The sequence below is a fragment of the Saccopteryx bilineata genome, chromosome 1 (assembly GCF_036850765.1).
Source record: "Saccopteryx bilineata isolate mSacBil1 chromosome 1, mSacBil1_pri_phased_curated, whole genome shotgun sequence".
NCBI classification, from domain to species: domain Eukaryota; kingdom Metazoa; phylum Chordata; class Mammalia; order Chiroptera; family Emballonuridae; genus Saccopteryx; species Saccopteryx bilineata.
The window spans coordinates 8,632,209-8,656,447 of NC_089490.1; positions in this window are offsets into that span (position 1 = coordinate 8,632,209).

The following is a 24,239-nucleotide window of genomic DNA, read 5'->3' on the forward strand; positions in this document are numbered from 1 at the left end:
AGGAATATTAAATCAAAACTTTTCTTGACCCTTGCATAAAACACTGTGAAATTATAATTGTAAATCAGTATAAAGTTCTAAATTCCACAAACTTTAACAACATGAATTGCTGGATAGGCTTGCCCTGCCTGGATGGCTCAGTGGTAGAGCATCGGCCTGTTGTGTTGAAGTCCCAGTTTCAATTCCTGGCCAGGACACACAGGAGAAGCACCTAACTGCTTCTCAACCCTTTCCGCTCTCCTCCCTCCCTCCCTCTCTCTCTCTCTCTCTCTCTCTCTCCCTATCTCTCTCTCTCTCTCTCTCCCTATCTCTCTCTCTCTCTCTTTCTCTTCTGCAGCCAGGGCTCCATTGGAGCAAAGTTGGCCCTGGGCGCTGAGGATGGCTCCATGGCCTTTGCCTCAGGCACTAGACTGGCTCTGTTTGCTATGGAGCAACTGCCCAGATGGACCGAGCTTCGCTTCCTGGTGAGCATGCTGGATGGATCCTTGTCCTCCACCTGCAGCAGTCTTTCTTACTGCCTCCCTGCTTCTTACTTCAGAAAAATAAATATAAAAAAATAAAAGAGCTGGATAGGCTTCAGGGAAAGACAACTAACATGGTTAGAAGACGGTGGGTTCTACTCTTGGGTTTTATCTGAATAGTCAGTTTTAATGTGAATCTAAAAACTAAAGCGTAGATAATTGATTCAGAAGTTTATTTTAAATAGTCTAAACACCATTTACTGTCACAGACTATTTTATGTTCAAGCAAATTTTAAGATTATTTCATAAATTTTTTTTCTTCTATTTCTAAGTAAAAGGAAGGGTGCAGTGTGATAAAAATGTTAAAATTCAAAGACAAAGAAAGAATCCTGAATGCAGCTAGGAAAAAGAAGAACATAAGATATAAAGGAGGTCCCAGTAGTTTACCACCTACAGACATATCAGCAGAAACTCTACAAGTCAGAAGAGAGTGGACCCAAACTTTTAAAGTACTAAAAGAAGGGAAGTACTAGGCAAGAATATTATATCCACCAAAGTTCTCCTTCAAATATAAAGGAGAAATAAAAATTTCTAGACATACAGAAGCTGAAAGAAATTGTCACCATAAAGCCCCCACTGAAGGAAATACTCAAGGGGGTTATTCTGCCATACAAAGAACAAAACAACACAAACACAAAAGTAAAAGCTCCAACAAGGTACAAAATATAAAAAAGGATAATTTTTTAAAACAATCATAAAATGAAAAAGGATAAAGGTTTCAAGTGGCAAGGAAGGATGGAGAGTAGAAGCACTCATACGACAAAGGACACTTTTCTGCATGAAACTTTTTTTTAGTTAACAGTAATCACCCACAAAAAAAGCCAAAACTAAAATACATGGCTTCAAAAAGAAGATATAGAGGAAAGAAATGGAATATCAGCAAACAAATGCAACTGACAGAAACAAAAGGAAAAATACCAAAGAAGACACAGAGCTACCATAAAAAAGAACATAAAATGGCCATAGGAAATTCTCATGCATCAATAATTACCTTAAAAGAAAATGGACTGAACTCACCAATAAAGAGATACAGAGCAGCAAACTAGATCAAAAGTTAAAACCAACAATATGCAGTCTTCAGGAAACACATCTAAACTGTGTGGACAAAATAGACTCAAAGTGAAAGGTTGGAAAAGAATTCTTCCAGCAAATAATAACCAAAGAAAAGCAGATGTAGCCATACTACTGTCTGACAACATCAACTTCAAGACAGCAAATGTAACAAGAAACAAAGATGAACATTTCATAATGGTAAAGAAAATACTAAATCAAGAAAACATCACACTTCTTAATATACGTGCACTGTATCAAGGAGCAAAAATGTACGACATATACTAACAGAACAATAACAATTAAAAAGCGACAAAAACAGTTATAATTGGAGAACTTAAGAATGTAAACTACAAAGCATTGTTAAAGGAAATAAAAAAAGACACAATGAAAAGGAAAAATATTCCTTGTTCTTGGATAGAAAGAATAAATGTAGTTAAAATGACTGTACTACCCAAAGCAATATACAAATTTAATGCAATTCCAATCAGAATTCCAATGTCATTTTTCAAAGAAATGAAACAAAAAATCATCAGGTTTATATGAAACCATAAAAAACCCCAAATAGCCTAAGTAATCATAAGGAAAAAAAAATAAATCTGGGGGCATTACAATAACTGACTTCAAATTATACTACAGAGCCACGATAATCAAAACATAATGGTATTAGCAATAAAAAAATAAAAAATAAAAAAAAATAGACCAATGGATCAGAACAGAGAGCCCAGAAATAAAACCACATATATATGGTCAAGTCATCTTTGATAAAGGAGCCAAAAACACACAATGGAGAAAAGAAAGGCTCTTCAATAAGAGATGCTGAGAAAACTAGACAGCCACGTGTAAAAGAATGAAACCCAACTACGGTTTGTCTCCTTGTACAAAAATTAATTCAAAATGGATCAAAGACCTAAATATAAAATCTAAAACAAGAAAATATGTAGAAGAAAACATAGGTACTAAACTCATGGACCTTGGCCATAGAGAGCACTTTATGAATTTGACTGCAAAGGCAAGGGAAGTAAAAGCAAAGATAAATGAATGGGACTACATCAGACTAAGAAGTTTTTGTACAACAAAAGAAACTGATAACAAAACAGACAGCCAACTAAATGGGAGATGATATTTTTGAACAATAGCTCAGATAAAAACCTAATATCCAAAATATTTACAGAACTCACAAAACTCAACAGCGAACAAGCATACAATCCAATAAAAAAATGGAGAAATGACATGAACAGACACTTCTCCCAAAAAGAAATACAAATACCCAATAGATATATGAAAAAATGCTCATCTTCACTAGCTATTAGAGAAACACAAATTAAAACTGCAATGAGATACCACCTCACACCTGTTAGATTAGCTATTATCAACATGACAGGTAATAGCAAATGTTGGAGAGGCTGTGGAGAAAAAGGAACCCTCATCCACTGTTGGTGGAAATGTAAAGTAGTACAACCATTATGGAAGAAAGTATGGTAATTCCTCAAAAAATTAAGAATAAAACTACCATATGACCCAGCAATCCTTCTACTGGGTACATACATCCAAAGCTCAAAATCATTGGTACATAAAGATACATCATATAAACAGAATTCAAAATGAAAGAGGAGAATATGTACCAGACATCATAGAAATACAAAGGATCTTACTGGAATACTATGAAAAGTTATATGCCACCAAATTAAACAATATAGAAGAAATGGATAAGTTCCTAGAGCTATACCATTTTCCTAGACTGAGTCATGAAAAAGTGAAAAATCTAAATAGACCCATAAGCAGAGAGTAAATAAAAGCAACTATCAAGAACTTCCGCAAAATAAAAGTTCAGGACCAGATGGCTACACTAGTGACTTCTACCAAACATTCAAAAATATTTGATACCTATCTTTCTCAAATTTTTCCAGAAAATAAAATAAGAGACAATACTCCATTACACATTTTATGAGGCCCACATAACCAAAATTTGACAAGAACAACACAAAGAAAAAAAAATTACAGGCCAATATCTCCAAAAAATACAGATGCAAAAATCGTAAACAAAATAATAGGAAGTTAAATACAACAATACAGTAAAAACAAATATTGCACCATGATCAAGTGGGATTTATTTCAGGAGCATTAGTATGATTAATGTATGCAAATCAATCAATCTATTACATCACATCAACAAAACAAAGGTAAAGTATCATAATTCTATCAGTAGGTAATGAAAAGTATTTGGTAAGATACAACATCCCTTTGTGTTTTAAACGTGTGTATAGAAAGAAAGTACTTCATGACAGACCATCAGCTAATATCATACTAAACGGTGAAAAAATGAAGAATTTTCTTCTAAAATCAGAAACAAGACAAGGATGTTCACTCTCTCCACTCCTATTCAACATATTTCGGGAAGTTTTAGCCAGAGCAATCAGGCAAGAGAAAGAAATAAAAGGCATCTTTATCATGAAAAAAGAAATAAAGGTATAACTTGTTGTAGGTGACATAATCCTGTATATAGAAAACTCCAGACTCCACCAAAAACCTATTAGAAACTAAAAACAAATACAGTAAAGTCGCAGGATACAAAATCAATACACAAAGGTCAATTTCTGTCCTATATGCCAACAACAAATATCAGACAATGAACTGAGAAAAACAATTCTTTTTACAATTGCAACAACAACAACAAAAATACCTAGGGATAAACTTGACAAAGGATATGAAGGACATATATACTGAAAACATTATTAAAAGCAATTGAAAAGACACAATGAAATGAAAAAATATTTCGTGTTCATTGATTGGAAGAATCAACATAGTTAAAATGGCCATATTACCTAAACAATATACAAATTTAATGGACTCCTATCAAAATCCCAATGTCATTTTTTGAAGAAATAGAACAAAAAAAATCACAACGTTTGTCTGGAACTATAAAAAGCCCTAGATAGCCAAAGCAATCCTGAGAAAAAAGAATGAACGGAGACATATCACAATACCTGTCTTCAAGTTATACTAGAGAGCCACGATAATTAAACCAGCATGGTATTGGCAGAAAAATAGACATACAGACCAATGGAAAAGAATTGGAAAACCAGAAATAAAACCACATATATATGGACAATAATCTTTGACTAAGGAGCCAAAAACACACAATGGAGAAAAGAAAGCCTCTTCAATAAATGATTCTGGAAAAATTGAAAAGTCACATTTAAAAGAATAAAACTTGATTATAATTTGTCCCTCTGCACAAAAATTAATTCAAAATGGTTTAAAGATCTAAATATAAGATCCGAAATAATAAATTACATAGAAGATAACGTAAGTCCTAAATACATGGACCTTGGCCATAGAGAACATCTTATGAATCCGACCCCAAAGGCAAGAGAATTAAAGGCAAAAATAAATAATTGAGACTATATCAAATAAAAATCTTCTGCACATCAAAAGAAACTGACAACAAAAGAAAAAGGCAGCCAACCAAATGGGAGATGATATTTGCAAACAACAGCTCTGATAAGGGGTTAATATCCAAAATACATAAAGAACTCACAAAGCCCAGCAACAAACAAGCAAAAAAAAATCAGTTAAAAACTGGGAAAAGGAGCTGAACAAACACTTCTCCCAGGAAGAAATACAAATGGCCAACAGATATATGAAAAGATGCTCATCTTCACTAGCTATGAGAGAAATGCAAATCAAAGCTGCAATTAGATATCACCTCACACCTGTTAGATTGGCTGTTGTCAACAAGGCAGGTAACAAGTGTTGGAGAGGCTGTGGAGAAAAGGGAACCCTCACTCACTGCTGGTGAGAATATAAACTGGTATAGCCATTATAGAAGTAAGTATAGTGGTTCTCAAAAAATTAAGAATAGAACTACCGTAAGACCCAGCAATCCCTCTACTGGGTGTCTGACCCCCCAAACTCAAAAACACTGGTACATAAAGACACATGCAACCCCATGTTCATTGCAGCAGTATTCACAGTGGCCAAGATATGAAAACAACCAAAGTGTCCCTTGATAGAGGATTGGATAAAGAAGATGTGGTCCATATATACACTGGAACACTACTCAAAGGTAAGAATTAATGAGCTATTGCCATTTATGATAGTTTGAGTGGACCTTCAGAACATTATTCTAAGTGAAATAAGCAAATCAGAAAAAGCTAAGAACGACATCATTTTACACATAGATGTGGTGTAAAACTGAGCTTCGCGGGCACAGATGAAAGTGAAGTGGTTACCAGTAGTGGGGGTGGAGGGGGAGGGGAGTAGAAAGGTACAAATAAATGACTTGATTTGGGGGGAACACAATCAACGGTTCAAATTCTATTGAGATGTTCGCCTGAAACCTATGTGCTCTTATTGTTCAACGTCACCCCCTTATATTTAATTTCTAAATGAAAAAATATACATAGTTAAAATACAAAATACCAAAAATGCAAAATTCTAGCAAGACACGGGCTGTCTCATGCACCGTGTGGAAACATGGAGCAGGACAGCCCCTCTGGAAAACCGTTTAGCAGTTTCTTTGAAACTAAACATACCCATGCACTGACCACATGATCCAGGAATCACATTTCTATACCTTTATAACAGAGAAATAAAAACTCATATTCACACAGTACCTTACACAAATGTTTATAGATCCTTTATTCGTCATAGCCCCAAACGAGAACCAACCACAGTGCCCTTCAGCAGGGGAACAGACAAGCTGTGGTCCATTCATAGTGTGGGATGCTAGCTGTGGATACGCACAGCAACTTGGATAGATCTCAGGAATACTATGCTAAGTGTGCTATGCCAGGCTCAGAGAGAGACATCCTGCATGATTCCATTTATCTAACATCCTGACTTCACAAAACTGTAGGGAAGGAGAGCAGGTTCCTGGATGTGAGGTGTTAGGATGGTGGTGTCTGGAGGGCAGGGGTGGTCACTGTGAAGGCCAGCAGCCAGAGGAAGGTCTGTGTGGGACAGGAACGGTGCTGTACTTGGTTGCAGCGATGGCAACCCCACATCTGAAGTGTGATGTGATACGGGAATGGAGCCATACGCACATAGAGTACCAATATCAGTTTCCTGATTTCAGTACTGTACAACAGCTTCTCAAAATATAACTATTTGGGGAAGTAGGTGGAAGGTTGCCAGGCTCGCTCTGTGCTGCCTTTTTGCAACTTCCTGTGACTTTATAATTAGCTCAAATAAAAGCGGTTTTAAAAAACAGCTTCTAGCTAAAATCTCGAAGGCTCACAACGCCAAAGATTAGTACAACAGGGACTCCTTCACTCGTGGTGGGAAGGCAAAATGGTACAGTCACTTTGGAAGACACCCTGGCAGTTCCTTACAGAGCTAAACAGACTTTCACCATGTGATTCAGAAATCAGTCTCAGGAATTTATTCTAGGAGTTAAAAAGTTGGTCCACACGGAAACCTGTACACAAATGTTTACAGCAGCTTTATTTAATAGTTACCGAATCTTGGCATAACCAAGATGTCGTTCAATAGGTGAATGGATAAACAAGCTGTGGTACATTCACACAATTATTACTTAGTGATAAAAAGAAATAAGCTATTAAGCTCTGAAAAAACAACAACATGGAGGAACCTTAAATACCTATTGGTGAATGCGATAATACCTTACATGGAAAGAACTACTGACTAATTGATTTCAATTATATGACATTCTGGAAGACACAAAACTGTGAGATGGTGAAGGGATCAGTGGTTTCCGGGGTGCAGGGAGGCACAGGTGGGGCACAGGGGATCTTCAGGTGGGCGGAATTGCTCTGTTCAACACTGCAATGGTGGGTACATGACATCAAGCATTTGTCAAACGCCACTGACCTGTGAAATATAAGACGTGAACCCTAGTGTAAACCACGGACATCAGTTACTAATACTGTATCAATGTTGGTTCACCAGCTCTAACAAGATGTTAACACTGTGAGATGCTGTATGAGGAGCAGGGGAAGATAAAAATGTAGAGGGAACTCTTCTACTTTCTGCACACTTACTCTATAAATTAAAGCTTCTCTAAAGAGTGAAGTCTGTTTTAAAAATACCTTTTTTACATGGTAAGATACAGATTTACTGAGCTCTTTTTAAATTCCATGGCTGTCTAAGTTTTCGCTGGTCTTATTGTTCATATATGCATTTGATCACTAAAAAATGGAGTTGATGTGAAAACATCTGGGCCCACTGTATCTTCAATTTTCTGAACACTGAGCTTTGATACTATAAACTGTAGCTATGGAAAAATTGCTATTTGCTAGTCATTCTTCTTGTTCAAATTTCTTTTTAATGTTTAAAAATTGATTTTAAAGAGAGCAGAAGGGGGCGGAGAGAGAGAGAAACACCGATATGTTGTTCCGATTATTGATGCATTCATTGGTTGCTTCTTGTACAGGCCCTGACCAGGGATCAAACCCACAACCTTGGTGTATCAGGACAATGCTTTAACCAACTGCGCTACCTGACCATGGCTTTACTCGTCACTTTATAAGGTTATTAAAAGATAAAAAGAGGCTTTTCCAAATGGCGCTGGAGTAGGCGGACGTACCAACATCTACCTCCCAGAACCAAAGTGGATTACAAACTAATTTTAAGAACCATCATCTGGAAAAACCAACTTTGGACTAAACTAAGAGGACTCTTCAACCAAGGAACACTGAAGAAGCCACACCGAGCCTGGTAGGAAAAGCGGAAATGCGGAGAGGGCTGCCCAGCTCCCCGGAGTGAACAGGAGCCGGGAGAGACTCGCGTGGAAGGAAGTGAGTTTAGCAGAGGGGAAAGGGTCCTGAGCCCCAAGAACAAAGCCCCAGCCTGCAGCCCCAGAGCCCAGAAGAGGCGTAAGGACAGTATTTAGCTGGAAACAAGTCAGGATACTGTTTGTGAGAAAGAGTCTGATTTCTCAGACCCAGGATCCTTCTTAAAGAAACAGAGCAGAACATCTCTCTCACAACCAATCACCCCAGGCTCCTGGGGATGGGGGGAGAGAGGAGAGGACCAGAGTAACAGGAAGAGAGTGTAATCTAGGGGGCCCAGGGAGAAAACTTTTGGGAGATAGCCACCCTAACCCCTGGGACAGTCACTCCCCAAAGCTGAAGTGAATATTTCCCCCGGAAACAGCAATACCAGCAAAGGGAAGCAGGAGAGCAGCCAAACAAGCTCCCCTGCAACACTCAGAGCAGAGTCGCATAGAAGGAGGGAGCTTTTGGGTCTACAGTAGTGAGTCTTAGGGTCCGAGCTGCAATGCCCCCACCCATGTGGCTGAGGGTGCACCGGAGGGCGGGCAGCAGCGGGAGACAAAAGCGAGGTTCTGCTGACAGGGGCAGAAACCAGCTGGCCACCACTGGGATCAGGTGTGAGCTCAATCTTGCCCAGCTGGGGAGAAAGGGGCATGCAAAAGTGGTCGAGCTCAGCTGCCGGCAGCCTATAATCCAGCCTGCAGGAGAAGGGCGGGAACCCCAGAAAGGGTGGAGACCATCCCCTGAGCAAGGGCAGAGGAAACAGCCTTGCCCCGCTTGTGCAACCCAGGCTTGCGGTCTGACATGGTAGCCGGCTTCTCCCACAGGGGTGGAGCCAAAAGCCCAGAAGAGGCGGAGTTCTGCTACTGAGCGGAGCTTGGGCACGCAGTCCTGCCCGGCGGTAGAGCCAAGGCTAGCAGCCGTTCCTTGAGTGGGCTCCTCCTGCAAGGGCAGGGCAAAAGCCCGGAAACAGGCAGAGACCCGTAGCTGAGCAAAGGTGCTCGCCAGTGCCCTCAGGACCGAGCATAACATCACACGCGGGGGCGGGGGTAAAGGCCAATGCCACCAATGCTTGTGCACCCGAGCATGTGATCACAGCCACTCCTGTGAAGAGAAAATGTGGAGGCAGAGAAATACAACACAAATAAACCAAGAGAAATCCCCAGAAAAAGACCTAAGTGAATCAGATATAACCAAATTACCAGATGCAGAGTTTAAAATAACGATTGTTAGGATGCTCAAAGATATTAGAACAACCATAGATGGCCATTACGGAAACCTAAATAAAGAGATAACAAATATAAAAAAGGACATTGAAATAATAAAAAAGAATCAGACAGAAATGACAAATACAATATCTGAAATAATACAATGGAAGGAATTAAAAGCAGGATGGATGAAGAGAGAATTGAATCAGCGAGTTAGAGGACATGATGAATACAGGCTCAGAAGCAGAGCAGAAAAAAGAAAAGAGACTCAAAAAGTCTGAGGAAACTCTAAGAGAGCTCTGTGACAACATGAAGAGAAATAACATCTGCATCATAGGGGTTCCTGAAGAGGAAGAGAAAGAACAAGGGATAGAGACTTTGTTCAAACATATCATAGCGGAAAACTTCCCCCAATTAAGGCAGGAAAACATTTTACATGTTCAGGAAGCACAGAGAACTCCATTAAGGAGAAACCCAAAGAAACCAACACCAAGACACATAATAATTACAATACCAAAGCTAAATGATAAAGAGAAAATATTAAAAGCTGCTAGAGAAAAAAAGACTATCACCTACAAAGGAGCCCCCATAAGGATGACTTCTGACTTCTCAACAGAAACACCTGAGGTCAGAAGGGAATGGCAAGAAATATTCAAAGTAATGCAGAATAAGAACCTACAACCAAGACTACTTTATCCAGCAAAGCTATCATTTAAAATTGAAGGAGAAATAAAAAGCTTTACAGACAAAAAAAAAAAAAAAAAAACTCAAGGAATTCACTGCAACCAAACCAAGGCTGCAAGAAATGCTAAGGGACGTGTTGTAAACAGATCAAAGGAAAAAAAGAATATAGCAAAAGAGGAATACAGTTTTAAAGAAAAAAAATGGCAATAAACAATTACATATCAGTAATAACCTTACATGTTAATGGATTAAATGATCCAATCGAGAGACATAGGGTAGCTGCGTGGATAAGAAAACAGGACCCATACATATGCTGTCTACAAGAGACACACATTAAATCAAAAGATGCACACAGACTGAAGATAAAAGGATGGAAAAAACTATTTCACGCAAATGGAAATGAAAAAAAAGCTAGGCTAGCAATACTTATATCAGACAAAATGGACTTTAAAACAAAGACCATAGTTAGAGATAAAGAAGGTCACTACATAATGATGAAGGGAACAATCCAAAAGGAAGATATAACCATTATAAATATCTACGCACCTAATATAGGAGCACTTAAATATATAAAGCAGACTTTGATGGACTTAAAGGGAGAGATCAACAGCAATACTATAATAAATACTATAATAGTAGGGGATTTCAATACCCCATTAACATCATTACATAGATCCTCAAGAAAGAAAATTAACACAGAAACAGCAGACTTAATGAACATATTAGATCAACTCAATTTAATAAATATCTTTAGAACCTTTTACCCTAAAACAGCAGAATATACATTCTTTTCAAATGCTCATGGTACATTCTCTAGAATAGACCACATATTAGGGCACAAAAGTGGTCTCAACAAATTTAAGAAGATTGAAATCATATCGAGCACTTTCTCTGATCACAATGGCATTAAACTAGAAATCAACCACAATAGAAAAATTGAAAAACATTCAAACACTTGGAAATTAAATAGCATGTTATTAAATAACAAATGGGTTAACATTGAGATCAAAGAAGAAATTAAAAAATTCCTAGAAACAAACGATAATGAGCATACATCAACTCAAAATTTATGGGACACAGCAAAAGCAGTCCTGAAAGGGAAGTTTATAGCATTACAGACATATCTCAAGAAGCTAGAAAAAGCTCAAATAAACAACTTAACCCTGCATCTAAAAGAACTAGAAAAAGAACAGCAAGTAAAGCCCAGAGCTAGTAGAAGGAAGGAAATAATAAAGATCAGAGCAGAAATAAATGACATAGAGGCTAAAGAAACAATACAGAGGATCAATGAAATCAGGAGCTGGTTCTTTGAAAAGGTAAACAAGATCAATGAACCTTTAACAAGACTCACCAAGAAAAAAAGAGAGAGGACTCAAATAAATAAAATTAGAAACGAGAGTGGAGAAATAACAACTGACACAACAGAAATACAAAATATTGAAAGAAAATACCATGAAGAACTGTATGCCAAAAAACTAGACAAACTAGATGAAATGGACAAATTCCTTGAATCATATAATCTTCCAAAAATCAATCTGGAAGAATCAGAAAACCTAAACAGATCAATTACAACAAATGAGATTGAAACAGCTATCACAAAACTCCCAAAAAAGAAAAGTCCTGGGCCTGATGGCTTCACAAGTGAATTCTACCAAATATTAAAGAAGAACTAACTCCTATCTTTCTCTAGCTATTTCAAAAAATTCAAGAGGAAGGAAGACTTCCAAACTCCTTTTATGAGGCAAGCATAATTCTGATTCCAAAACCAGGCAAAGACAACACAAAAAAAATTATAGGCCAATATCCCTGATGAACTTAGATGCAAAAATCCTCAACAAAATATTAGCAAACCGGATCCAGCAATATATGAAAAAAATCATACACCATGATCAAGTAGGATTTATTCTTGGTAGGCAAGGTCAGTAACATATTCGCAAATCAATCAATGTGATTCATCACATAAACAAAAGAAAGGAGAAAAACCACATGATAATTTCAATAGATGCAGAAAAAAGCATTTGATAAAATTTAGCACCCATTCATGATCAAAACTCTCAGCAAAGGGGGAATACAGGGAACACACCTCAACATGATAAAGGCCATCTATGACAAACCCACAGCCAACATCATACTCAATGGGCAAAAATTAAAAGCAATCCCCTTAAGATCAGGAACAAGGCAGGGGTGCCCCCTTTCACCACTCTTATTCAACATAGTTCTGGAAGTCCTAGCCACAGCAATCAGACAAGAAAAAGAAATAAAAGGCATCCGAATTGGAAAAGAAGAAGTAAAACTATCCTTATTTGCAGATGATATGATATTGTATATAGAAAACCCTAAAAGTCTCAGTCAAAAAACTGCTAGACCTGATAAATGAATTTGGCAAGGTGGCAGGATATAAAGTCAATACTCAGAAATCAAAGGCATTTTTATACACTAATAATGACCTGTCAGAAAGAGAAATCAAGGAATCAATCCGCTTTACCATTGCAACCAAAAAAATAAAGTACCTAGGAATAAATCTAACCAAGGAGATTAAAGACTTGTACTCGGAAAATTATAAAACATTGATAAAAGAAATCAGGGAAGATACGAATAAGTGGAGACATATACCGTGCTCATGGTTAGGAAGAATAAACATCATTAAAATGTCTATATTACCCAAAGCAATTTATAAATTCAATGCAATACCGATTAAAATACCAATGACTTACTTCAAAGATATAGAACACATATTCCAAAAATTTATATGGAACGAAAAGAGAACACGAATAGCCTCAGCAATCTTGAAAAGGAAGAATAAAGCCAGAGGTATCACACTTCCAGATATCAAGTTAAATTATAAGGCCATTGTACTCAAAACAGCATGGTACTGGCATAAGAACAGGCACATAGATCAATGGAACAAAACAGAGAACCCAGAAATAAACCCACAGCTCTATGGACAACTGATATTTGACAAAGGAGGTAAGGAAATACAATGGAGTTAAGACAGCCTCTTCAAATGGTGTTGGGAAAATTGGACAGCTACCTGCAAAAAAATGAAACTAGACCACCAACTTACACCACTCACAAAAATAAACTCAAAATGGATGAAAGACTTAAATGTAAGCCATGAAACCATAAGCATCTTAGAAGAAAACATAGGCAGTAAGCTCTCTGACATCTCTCACAGCAATATATTTGCTGATTTGTCTCCACAGGCAAGTGAAATAAAAGACAGGATAAACAAATGGGACTTTATCAAACTAAAAAGCTTCTGCACAGCTAAAGACAATAAGAACAGAATAAAAAGACAAACTACACAATGGGAGAATATATTTGACATAGCGTCTGATAAGGGGTTAATAACAAAAATTTATAAAGAACTTGTAAAACTTAATACCAGGAAGACAAACAATCCAATCAAAAAATGGGCAAAAGAAATGAATAGACACTTCTCCAAAGAGGACATATGGATGGCCAATAGGCATATGAAAAAATGTTCAACATCACTAATGATTAAAGAAATGCAAATTAAAAGCACAATGAGATATCACCTCACACCTGTCAGAATGGCGCTCATCAATAAAACAACACAGAATAAGTGCTGGGGAGGATGTGGAGAAAAGGGAACCCTCCTGCACTGCTGCTGGGAATGTAGACTGGTGCAGCCACTGTGGAAAACAGTATGGAGATTCCTCAAAAAATTAAAAATCGAACTGCCTTTTGACCCAGCTATACCACTGTTAGGAATATACCCCAAGAACACCATAGCACTGTTTGAAAAGAAGAAATGCACCCCCATGTTTATGGCAGCATTGTTCACAATAGCAAAGATCTGGAAACAGCCCAAGTGTCCGTCAGAGGACGAGTGGATTAAAAAGCTTTGGTATATATATACTATGGAATACTACTACTCAGCCATAAGAAATGATGACATAGGATCTTTTACAACAACATGGATGGGCCTTGATAACATTATACTGAGCGAAAGAAGTAAATCAGAAAAAACTAAGAACTATATGATTCCATACATAGGTGGGACATAAAGATGAGACTCAGAGACATGGACAACAGTGTTGGGTTACAGGGCAGGGGGAGGAGAAGGAGAGGGTTGGGGGAGGGGAGGGTCACAAAGAGCATGGCTTTTCAGCATTTGCCATATTCCCCCTTTAATCTATAGACAGACAGCAAATATTTACTTATGGTGTTTCCCCTATAAAAGACTGCTGTCTTAGGGACAAATGCTGATGAACTATTTCAGCAGTTCCTCCTTCTTCAAAGACTTATATGTCAACATAGAGCTCCATGTTTCATAGGACATACTCAAGCTCACTCCATGCTCCCTGGAGCTTTAGCACAAGGGAATGCCCCCCCCCCCTTTTTTTTCTTTTCTTTTTTTTTTCTCTTTTTCTTTAGGTTGTATTTTTTCTTTTATTTATATATATATTTTTGTATTTTTCTGAAGATGGAAATGGGGAGGCAGTCAGACATACTCCTGCATGTGCCTGACCGGGATCCGCCTGGCATGCCTACCGGGGGGGGGGTGCTATGCCCATCTGGGGTGTTGCTCTGTTGCAACCAGAGCCATTCTAGTGCCTGAGGCAGAGGCCATGGGGCCATCCTTAGTGCCCGGGGTGGCTTTGTTCTGGTGGAGCCTTGGCTACAGGAGGGGAAGAGAGAGACAGAGAGGAGGGAGAGGGGGAGGGGTGGAGAAGTAGATGGGCGCTTCTTCTGTGTGCTCTGACTGGGAATCAAACCCAGGAATCCTGCACACCAGGCCGATGCTCTACCACTGAGCCAATTGGCCAGGGCCTAGGAATGCACTTGTTGATCAAGCTACCCAAAAGAAAATTATATGGAGCAACCATGACAGACCGAGCAAGCCAGTTTCATACTATTCATCACCAGAACGCTGCAGCCCGGTGTAAACAGTTTCAACTTCCCCAGGAAGCAGCACGGCAGATTGGGAAATCTTGTCCAAGGGGTCCTATACTGCCCCTTCATTTGGAGTTAACCCTCAAGGACCCCTACCAGGACAACTTTGGCAGATGGATGTTACTCATATACCTTCATTTGGCAAACAGTCGTATGTCCACATTACAGTAGATACATATTCTGGATCGATAGTAACCTCTGTCAGAACAGGAGAGGCTGCTAAGCATGTTATAGCTCATTGTATGCACTGTTTTATTATTGAATTTCCTAAACTGGCTAAACTGAAAATGCTCCTGCATATGGAACAAAAGCATTTACTGTATTTTGTCATGCTTACAATATTTAAAGTTAAGGTATTATTAAAGTGTACTCAGCAAACATTTTAAGGTCAATTTAAAAAAAAATTAAAAGGGGGTAGTCATATCCTGGAACTCCTACAGGTCTACCATATCATGCTTTTTACTTAAAAAATAAAATTTACATTTCTTTTGAAGGCTGATGAACAGGAGACACCAAATCTTTTTTGCCTGCAAACTACTACCTTCTTTTTTAGATCCAGCTAATAACACTGTTTTGTCTTTTTCCAAATAGCTGCAGATATATGGAAAAGATTTATATAGGCGGATGGGGATCCTCAAACCCCTCAGCGAGATCTTCTGAGCATGGCTTTTAAGATACCTAGAGGCAGAAAAAGCCCAATAGAGATCAGGGGAACTACCAGCTTTTAGGATACACCCTTAAAGGCTCCAATGCCCCAAAGGGGTCTCATAGGATGCCATCTGGGTCCTGCTTCAATAGTGGAAAGGAAGGTCATTGAGCTAAAGCCCGCCAGGCTTATATGCCTCTGCTGTGAGGAAACAGGGACACTGGAAGGTAGGCTTCCCCCTTGCTCCTCTAAGGGAGGGTCCAGTCTCTTCCAGCCCTGCTCCAGCCACCTATGACCTAACCTTGCCCAGAAAGCTGGGGTTTGCCACTGAAGGCTGAAGGTGCCCAGAGCTGTCAGCCCCATCTACGACACTGTGGACGAGCCTAGGGTATTTCTTCCAAGAAGCAGGTAAACTGATCTCATTTGCACAAGGGTCACTTAACTATGTGTTGCCTGAATAGTCAGATTTTTTATTCTTCCCTCAAAGATCTCTGTTGTGGGTGTTGATAGTCCTATTTTCTGCTGCTTTGCTTAATATATAGTGTTTCCTTTATCCCTCCTACCTCAATGCCCCACTCATATTTCAGGCTGGGACCTACTCCTAATTTAGAGTTCTCTTTCCCCCTTTTGCCAACTTCTATTATGAATCTATCTTTGCCACCCAACTTAGTGTATCCCAAGGTTCTCTTTACCATGCCACAGTCACAGAGCTCCAAGGAAGAGCAACCTGGTCTCATCTCTCCAGGCAGAGGAGAACAGAAGCTCCATATCCACACATGCTGCAAATGGCTTTTCCAGTCTACCTGAATCATTACCAGCTAGAAGCAGTGGTCATTGGGACTTGGACATGAGCTGCAAAGTATAGAATGGTGACAACAATTCCAGTGCCATGAGAACTTTTCCTGGATGTGGACTTTTCTGGACTCCTGCTCCCTGTGACAGCTCCTAACAGACTAAACTGTGGTTGGGTTGCATTTTTCAGGGATATGGCATGGTGATGGGTCCAACTTGGACTTGGTGAACATGTTAAGGACACTACTCTTTTATGGATTCTTGCTGTATTGGCCAAGAGTTTGCTTAAAGGCTTTTAATCACTGTAAAAAAAAATAGAAGACTGGATAAAGAAGATGGGGCACAAATACACCATGGTGTACTATTCAGCTAGAAGAAATGATGACATTGGATCACTTACAGCAGAATGGTGGAGTCTTGATCACAGTATGCAGAGTGAAATAAGTGAATCAGAAAAAAACAAGAACTGCAGGATTCCATACATTGGTGGATCATAAAAACGGGACTAAGAGACATGGACAGGAGTGGGGTGGTTACCGGTGGTGGGGGCAGGGAAGGAGGGAGAGGGGGAGGGGGAGGGGGAGGGGTACAAAGAAAACTGGATAGAGGGTGACGGAGGACTATCTCTCTTTGGGTGATGGGTATGCAACAGAACTAAATGACAAGATAACCTGGAAATGTTTTCTTTGAATATATGTACCCTGATTTATTGATGTCACCCCATTATAATAAAAATTTATAAAAAAAAAAGATAAAACGAGGCACACTAACATCCTTAAGAGTTTATTTAGCATTGCTCTAATTCCGGCAACATCAGACAGAAAGAGGTTAAGAGAGCTTTGCCAACAGGAGCTGGGGGAAAGGCTATTCCAGAAGACACAGGAAGCAAGGAAATGATGTGACTGTCTTCAGCAGGAGTGGCTGCCTTACTCTGGGGAGCTGAGTTGGCTGCTTGTGATCGAGTGTCCTTAAGTCTCATGTTCTGGGCGTACCCGGGCACTGACAGGAATTAACTTTGACTTCGGTTGGGTTTTGCTAACGTGGGCTACCGAGGCATGAGAGCCCTTCCTGACTAATTAGTTTAACAAGCCTCTCCTGTTGCTCCTCTTCTCACAGACGAGAAGTTGGGCTAACAGTTGGCGTTCACGCTGGTAGTTGGTGTTTTGCATCCGGCACGGAGTCAGCATCAGGGTTAGGTTGCTCTGGTTTTGCGGTGAAGCTCGTGGTAAATGATGTCAGGCTGGTGGAAGGCTTTTGTTGCTCATCTTCATTGTTCACCTTGTCTCTGCTTTTCCAAGCACACTGAGACCCCATGACGTGCTTCTGGTGGCCGTGGACGGGCACGTGGGACCCTGAGAGAGCACAGCTCACCAGGGAGACTGCAGCCGTGACTGTCAGACAGATGATACCCAGAGACTCGAGCCTGCCGCTTATCAGAGCCCCCATCAAACACATTTATGCCAGTTGATGTAAAATAAGGCAAAGAATGTACTTGAAGGAGTATCCACCTGTTTTAGCCAAGTGGCGTGATTGGTAATCTCTTGTATGTGAGTTTCTATGACACCAGAGCGTTAACCGAGGGAAACAGTGCTGCAAAGCCAGCGTGGCTAGTAATTCCAGGTCCTGAGTGGGAACAGCGCAGAATTAAGAAAATACGCTTAAAGAATAAAAAGATGGGTTTGGGAGGGCTCTGAAATACTGCTGGCAAGAGCAGAGCGCTCCAAGCCCACTTCTTGCTTTATTTATAGGGCAAAGCGAGGCCATTAGCAAATCAGGGATCTCTGATCACATTTTCAAGGCAACCCAAGAATTTTACCAAGTGCATAAAACCCCCACCATACATAACATCTTAACTTCACACCAAACAAAGGATAGAAGAAACTTGCCTCCAGTCTTTCCAGGGAACATGGGGGGTAGTGTAAACAATCCAGCACCACAGCTTAACAGCCTTTTGCAACCTAATCAGGCAAGTGAGGTGGAGGGTTGGGCAGACTGTCAGCTTACAGCCGGTTCCCCACACCTCTGTCCCCCAGAAATCTACACTGCAAAACCCTGTTGGATTTTTGGTCCCCAACAGAACAGGAAGTGTTTATACGACACAGACACGTCCTTGTTCAGTAGACAGTACTCTAAAGCAGCTCCACTCTCTGACACCACCCTGTCAGCTCACAATAACCCTTATGTCAACAAGACGTACTTCGGGGTGGCATATTCAGCGATCCGTCCAGGTCATCCTGCCATGGTGTGTGCTTGTTTTGTTTAGTTTCTCTTAAAATTTTACCATCAGCTATAGAAATTTTAGAAAAAAAATAATGGAATTTATAATTTTGCAACAGTATACTACTAAGCATGGTGCCTAATTACTCTTCTTGTGTTTTTTCTTTAATTTTTATAATAACTCAATGTAGTAAAATAAATAGTGTTAGCATTTTAATGAAAGAAACAAGGCTAATGTTGGGGACCCAAATATAAACAGGGTATTTTTACAATCTAAATATCTAGGGGACAGTGGTGCTGGGCCCAACCCCCCCACCTCACCTGTGTCTAGTTAACAAAGAACTGTACCTGATTCTGGCTTGTCCCGCCCAAGTACTCCAGAAGAGGCTGGAAGCTAGTTTCTTATTGGTGTAAAGTTGGATTTGAATGGTATGGAGGGGGTTGCCTTTGAGTTGTCTTGGAAACAACTGAATTGCAAATGAACCACGGTGTTTTTTTTCCCCTGAATAAAAAACGATGCGCTTCTGGGAGCTGCCATTGCATCGGCTCAGGAACAGTAGAGACTGTTCACTGTGCTGTCCTCCTGAACCCACCTGTATGTGTATATCTTTAATTCTCTATCATTTATTCAATTCCACACCTTTTCCTGTTCTAAGATTTTGTAATGGACTCATTGTGGCTGGACCATGACAATTGGTGCCCAGTGTGTGGCCGTCGAATAAGGGAAAGAGGAGAGGTAATGGAATCCCCCCAGAAGTGTGCACATTGAGTAAGTATAAAGCTTTTAGAGAGTGAAGCTTTTAAGTACAGGGTGGGGGAAGAATATAATAGTAAAGTAATTTGGGAGTAAATGACTATGGGACAAGAAGTTCAAAAGTGAGGGACCTTTTTCTTTTTGTACAAATGTTTTTATTTAACAAGTTGTTTGATCAGAATGAAGTAGAAATAGAGGAATGTAAATATGAGAGCTTGGAGTCTGAGAATAACTCGGGAGATGGGAATATCACGGCTGTGGCCGTTTTAAACTTTGCTGTTCCGCCACCCCCTGCTCCCAAGGTCTTTGTCTCAGACCCTTGGAAATCTCTGCTCCAAAGAGTGGAAGGCTGGCCTCCCCAGGCAGGGGCGATGAGCCCAGAGCCGGTAAAGCGGCAGGGACTAGGGTTTGCGCTGGCCTCGCAGCTCGCCCAGCCCGGTGCCTCCGAGGTGAGGCGAGCCCGCGAAGGCCGGAGGCAGAGCGGTGGCTTCCCAGGTCAGCGGGGCGAAGAAGACAAATGCGGCGGGAGAGAGCTCTGGCAGGTGCTTGGAATCCGCTTACAAAAGGTGTGCAGCGGGGAGGCGTGCCCCAAATACAAGGCTCCGGACGCCGCCAAGTTCCCCGGAGCACAAGCAGGAGAAACTGGGGTGGCTCCTGCCGCCTTACACCCGGGTGGCCGCCAGCCGGGCCAGTCGTGATCCCCTCTAGGAAGCGCAGGCGGCCACTCGGGTGGGCAGCGACGGAGGCGTGTCCACGGGCCGCGTGGGAGGTGTTGGGGGCGTGTCCCGCGGGCACGCGCGGGCGGTGCTGGCCCCGTGCGCAGAGCATCCTCCTGTGCGGGGACGTGCAGCTCCGACGAGCTCGCGGCGCAGCTGCCGGGAAGCGCCGCTGAGGCCCGGCCGGAGATCCCCGGTAGCCGCAGGGGCGTCAGTGGTGGTGGCTCTGCCGCAGGCTGACCTTTGTGCCGGCACAGCTGTGCCGGGTAGGCCCAGCCCCACGAGAGGAGCAGGAAAGTATCCCTCCGCGGGGGTTGAAATGGAGGGGTTTCAGCTGCCGGTTGTAGCTGCTATTAGAATTTAAGAATGATTAGAAGACTGAGATGCTTTTTAAAGTTGTGTTATTATCTAATTTTCTTTAGTAAATGAAAAGACTTAAGAGTTTGGGAAAATTACAGCTTTTTTCCGTTACTCTCTTTCTCTAAACTCATTTTATTTCTTTCCTGTTCTAGGCCTGAAAAGAGGGCAAAGGGAACGTGTGGATGTGGCTAAACAGAATCATAAACAGCCGTTCTCGAAACTTTTCAAAAGAGAGAGTTCTGTTTGGTTTCTATCCTTTATGTTTCTATCAAAATAGCCCTGTACAGGGATCAAGCAGGCCCCGTTCTAATCTCTAAAATCCCAGGTTTCTCTAATTTTTCTGATTTGTCTACTTTATCTGATTCTTGTTTGTGTTTGGTCTATCTTTAATGTTGTCTAAATGTGACTTTTAAGTTCCTGCATGCAAAAAATCGAAAATGCCAGCTTTAATATTGGAAAAATAAAATGATATCATCCCTACAAATTTTTAATTTTAATTGGAACAAGTATAGCATGCTCATTTAAATTTAAATAGAATGGAATGTGGATCCTAAAGACTTGCTAATTTTGGCTAAACTGCTTCAAACTTCAGGCTGCTTGAGGCAGAGTAGATTTACCTAACAAAGGTTTAGATTCACTTCATAAAGGAAAATAATGAAAGCCACACTGGAATTTTCCAGTTTTTATATACTCTTTAAATTGCCTAGGGTAGAAATGTTTTAATAAGTATGGGAATGTTACTTGAAAATGCATTTACTATATTTTGTTAGACGTTAACATAAAGACAAGTATTTCTTAAAATCTTTGAAGTCAAGGTATAAAATATGCTCAAAAAATGCTTAAAGGTCAATTGTAAATAATATTAAAAAAAAGGGAGGAGTCATATCCTGGAACTCCTGCAAATCTGTTTTATCATGCTTTTTACTTAAAAAAATTTCTTTTGAATGCTGATGTACAGGGTTATTCAGCAGCTGAGAAACTCTGGAATCCTACAGGAGATACCAAACCTGTTTCTCCTGCAAACTTTTACCCTCTTTTATTTGATCCAGATAATAATGCTGTTTTGTCTTTCTCCAAATAGTTCCGGATATATGGAAAAAGTTTATATAGGCTGATAAGGACCCTATACCCCCTCAGCGAGATCTTCTGAGCATAGCTTTTAAGGTCTATAATGACCAAGAGGAACAGAAAAGGCAGACAAAGCCCAAAAGAGATCAGGCGAAATACCAGCTCTTGGCGTACGCCCTTAAAGGCTCCAATGCCCCAAATTGGCCTCATAGGACTCCATCAAAGTCCTGCTTCAAGAGTGAAAAGGAAGGTCATTGAGCTAAAGCCTGCCGGGCTTCTCAGCCCCCACCAGAGACATGCCTTTGCTGTGGGGAAAAAGGGACACTGGAAGGTATGTTGCTCCCTCACTCCTCTAAGGGAGGGTTCAGTCTCTTCCAGCCCTGCTCCGACCACCTGTGACCTGACCTTGCCCGGCCTGCTGAGACTTGCCACTGAAGGCTAAAGGTGCCCATGGCCATTTATGTCACTGTAGATGAGCCTAGGGTATTTCTTCCAAGTAGCAGGTAAACTGATCTCATTTCTTGTGGACACAGGGCCATGTACTATGCTGTGCCTGAATATTCTGGTTTTTATTCTTCCCTCAAAGATCTCTGCTGTGGATGTTGATAGTCCTATTTTCTGCTACTTTGTTTAATATATAGTGTTTCCTTTATTCCTCTTGCCTTAATGCCTCATGCATATTTTAGGCTGGGACCTGCTCCTAATTTAGATGAATTTGCCTCTGCCACCCAGCATAGTGTATCCCAAGGTTTTCTTCACCACACCACTGTTGCAGAGCTCCAGGGAAAGGCCCCCTGGGTTCATCTCTTCAGTTTAAAGAAAACTGATGCTTCCTCTCCATATGTGCTGCAGATGGTTTTTCCAGTCTACCTGAATTGTTACCAGCTAGAAGCAGTGATCATTGGGACTTGGACTCTAGCTGCAAAGTGTGGAAATGTGACCACAACTTTGGGGCCTTGTGGACTTTTCCTGAATGTGTGTGACTCCTGCTCCTTGTTACCAGCTAGAAGCAGTGGTAATTGGGACTTTGACTCTAGCTGCAAAGTGTGGAGATGTGACCACAACTCTAGTGCCTTGTGTAATTTTCCTGAATGTGTTTGACTCCTGCTCCATGGGACAGTTCTCAGACTGAACTGGGGTTGGATTACATTTATAAATAATGTGAAGTGGTGATGGTGTCAACATGGACGTGGTGAAATTATATTAACATGTTAAGGACATTTAAAACTGTAAGAATTTTATTAAAACTAATTTGTATTAGTTAAGACTTTGATAATCTAATAGGCTTTAATCACTTCATTGTATTAAGATACTTGTTATAGTATCTGTTAGCATTGGCTATTTTAATTTTGTTGTTTGTTCTATATTTTTCCAGTCTGCCTCCATATCGGAACACGGGAATTCAGATGAGTATGAATCACAGCACACAAATTGAAGTTTTAAGAAATACAGAAGGGGGATCTGTTTGGGACAGAAATATAAACAGGGTATTTTTACAAGCTGGATATCCAGGGCACAGAGGTGCTGGGCCCAACTCCCCACCTCATCTGTCTAGTTAACAAAGAGCTATACCTCATTCTTGCTTGTCTCACCCATGTTCTCCAGAAGAGGCTGGAAGCTAGTTTCTTATTGGTGTAAAGTTAGATTTAATTGGTGTCATGGGGGTTGTCTTTGAGTTGTTTTGGAAATAACTGAATTGCTAATAGACCACGTTTTTTCCCTGAATAAAAATGAATGCACTTCTGGGAGCCACCATCACATTGACTCAGTAACAGTAGAGACTATTCACCATGCCATCCTCCCGAACACATCTGTATGTGTATATCTTTAAGTCTCTATCATTTATTTAATTCCATACTTTTTCCCATTCTAAGACCCTGTAATAGACTCGTCATGGCTGGACCACAACAGGCTAACTTGAGTTAAGTTAGATAGCAATGGGAACATGGTGTCAAATGAGTTGACATTGGGTGGAGAGCACATGGTGCAATATACAGGTCATGTGTCATAGACTTGTACACTTGACACCTATATGATCTTATTAACCAATGGGACCCCAGTGAATTTAATTAAAAAGATAACAATGAATACTAAGCTAGCAAATAATAGAACCAAGATAAAGTTCAAGTCTAATTCATTTCCAAACAACTTGTATGCCAGTCTACCACATTGTCATGGAAAATTAATCTTCATGGTTTGGGGTGGGCTCTGGTAACCGTTGTAAAAATAAATGCCAGCTAGAGCCCTGGCCAGTTAGCTCAGGGTAGAGCATCAGCCCAGTGTGTGGAAGTCCCAGGTTTGATTCCCAGCCAGAACACACAAGAGAAGTGCCCACCTGCTTCTCCACCCTCCCCCTCTCTTTCCTCTACCTCTCTTCCCCTCCTTCAGCCAAGCCTCCATTGGAGCAAAGTTGGCCCATGCACTGAGAACAGCTGCATGGTCTCCGCCTCAGGTGCTAGAATGACTCCGGCCACAACAGAGCAACTCCCCAGATCGGCCAAGCATCACCCCCTGGTGGGTATGATGGGTGGATCCTAGTTGGGCACATGCGGGTGTCTGTCTGACG